Source organism: Hylaeus anthracinus, unplaced genomic scaffold, assembly GCF_026225885.1.
Source record: "Hylaeus anthracinus isolate JK02 unplaced genomic scaffold, UHH_iyHylAnth1.0_haploid 3, whole genome shotgun sequence".
Classification (NCBI taxonomy): domain Eukaryota; kingdom Metazoa; phylum Arthropoda; class Insecta; order Hymenoptera; family Colletidae; genus Hylaeus; species Hylaeus anthracinus.
This window is the reverse complement of record NW_026535284.1, coordinates 7,506,603-7,509,705: the sequence shown is the minus strand read 5'-3', so window position 1 is coordinate 7,509,705 and position 3,103 is coordinate 7,506,603.

Genomic DNA, 3,103 nt, shown 5'->3' with positions numbered 1-3,103 from the left:
TCCTCGTGTATTCCAATTTTTTTTATTCTAAATTGTCCCTCTCCTCCTCCACAACAAATGAAATTACACATCCGACTATGGTTCAAAATTAAGAATGTTCACTCTGATCTTTTTCTCGCACAAATATCCAATACTAATTCGAACAATAAATCTTAATCAAATTCACCACTCCGCGTTGATTCTTTATGAGATCCAAATTTTTGCGAACAATTGTTTAATTATCTGTTCCCCCATGAGAAAACAAACAACTACTCCGCAGAAATATTCAACGCGACACATTTCGAATATGTTCGAATCATACAACGAGTTTCGATGTTTACAAAATTTTCAGAATCTTTCGATATTTTAAACATTCAAATTTCGTTGTTCTGTTCACACGCATACGTATAACAGTTCTTCCGATCATGTTTACATTCTTTTTGAGACAGGATTCGACTGAACGTTAACCGTAAACAGGAAACATAATTATAATTAGACTGCGGATCTTTGTGCCTTAATAGGAAATTTAAATGTGCAAGAAACTACAAAATGCAAACAATATGCAAGAATATAAATAAAGATTGAAAATAAAGTTCACGTTATCACATTTACAAAATGAAATAAATTCCTTATTCAATTTTTGTACGTACGTTTGCCAAGATTTTATTTTTGCATAAAGATCCACGGTCTAATTATGATATACTTGAAATTGTATTGTATCATCATCGTTGTCCTTGTAACGTATAAACGAGCAATAGACTGAACATTTGAAATAAGACGAATTTTAATTGCGACTTCGCAATTTCGCAATTCTTTTCTCTGTTCAAAATATTCCAATTGGCACGCTCGTTAATCATAAATGAATTTATTAATAACAGAGAGAAATACGAGCGAGGCGCTCTTTGGTGAATCATGAAACAGCATTCGTCTTTCATACGCATATTATTTTTCTGGATAAATAATAAATAGTTAGTTAACGACTCCTTCGGGCTCCATTAAATATACACTCGAATATACTTGAAATTTATTTTCTTGCGATGATTTCCTTTTTGAAACAGTTTGGGAGAAATTTTAAATGCACCGTGAAACAGCGTTCGTCTTTCATACGGATACTTCTTTTTTTCTGGAAAAATTATGAATAGTTATTTAGCGACTCCTTCGGGTCCCATTATTTAATTTATACACTCGAATATACTTGAAATTTACTTTCTCAGGATGATTTCCTTTTGAAACAGTTTTGGAGAAATTGTTAGCGCACCGTGTAAATTCTACTGGGACAGATCATTTCTTAAATAAACACGCATGTGACATGTATAATCTGAAAAATATTTGTAATTGCATATTACCGTCAGAGAGGATTAGAGATTCGCGTTTAAAATCACGCTGTACGATGAAAGATAGATTCCTTCTGTGATTTCATTTCTTACAACATTTTTCATTACTTTTCGACCTCATTTTGAAATATATTCGACATTCTTGTGCAGAAATTAATGATAGATAACGAAACGCAGTTGTTCTGAAAAAATATTTACAATTCTTGAGCTTTCCATGTTCCGTTACAAAAACAATTTTCAATCGCTATATTTAAAACAGTTCGTCGAAAATACATGTTTTTTTTTTTTTAAAAATACATCATACAATTAAAAACATTTTCTGGAATTTTCTAAACGGGAATCCTAAATTCGTCAAAACCTCTCTAAAATACTGCAACGAAGCTGTCATTTTTTCATTCATAATCGTGGCCATGAAATTACAAGAAAATAAAAGAGAAAAACTAAATCTGTCATCTGGAAAAGTTGCAAACCGTGATTTGGTCCTTTTTATACGTTATTAAGTTAAATTACTAATCGAAACGTCTGTTTATCTTCTGTCTTTCTTCTGTATTATTTTTTTTTCTCTCTCTCTCTCTCTCTCTCTATCTCTCGTTTCGTTTATTATCGTTACTCGTTTGTATTTGGACGATCTGATCCTCCCGTTTCCGCGAAATAAGTCAATCGATGGCGATCCTGTTTTTGTTTAGCTTCGAAAAAAAAAATAATTTCGCTCGGCCCTACTCTATCCAGGCACCAAGATCCAATCGAAAATTTCTTTTAAACATTTTCCGTGTTCAAACCGCAAAATTCCAAATTGAAACTGCAAGAAAAAATTTCAAATTCAATTACTGCAAATTGCACCCTGGAATTTTAAATCTACCGATCAAAATTGAAACCATTCACAGTTGAATATCGAAAATGACCTCGATAATAGAACGATCCAGTCGCTTTCTGCTTTAACGTTATTTTTCAATTAGAGAATATAAGTGAAAATCAATTGTGCTCTTTATTAACATTTAAAGTTGTTTGTGTATTCCGATGATATTTACATTGTCCATTTATATTTTTGTTCGGCTCGTTTGGAATTAAACAAATTTGGAATTCGAACCTCAGATTACAATTCTGCTAGTAAACAATCAAAAAAAATAAGAAAAAGAGCAACACGACGATATCATCGACAAAAGGAAGAAAGAAATTTAGAGTAATAAAATAAAGAGATTCAGAAGTGCAAGCTACACCGTCTCGAACATTTATCCCAATGATTTATTTATAACACTACGTCAAAACGTATCGATAAATAATATTTGAGACATAATTGGGTCATGCAGTGAGGTCAAGCACCAGAGTTACAATAAAATTAATATTTTTTGCGTTGCACTCCCTCGGTTTGGAATAACAGAGCAACAGAGTACCAACTTGAAACTATAATAAAATTTCTATTCCGAGTCACATAGGAAATCGATCGAATAGAAAACAAACACCATTTTCTATACTCATTCAAATTTTGAGTTTTACATAAATCGAGAACGATAACAAAATTCTAAAACTACGACATGAATAAACGGTTTTCATACCGAGGCGCGATTAGGATTATTTTATTTCGATACAGATCGATCTTTTTTCTTTTTCTGTTGACGAAGATAATAAAATTACAGAAAACAAATTAATAAGATGCGACAAAAGTAACGAGAATTGAAATTGTCCGAGGCTGGTGTGATTATTTAAATTTTTAACCCAAGGCATGATTAATGTCACGTAACAAATTTCTTCCATCCTGAAAATAATTAACATCGTTTGGAAAGTGTGATTAA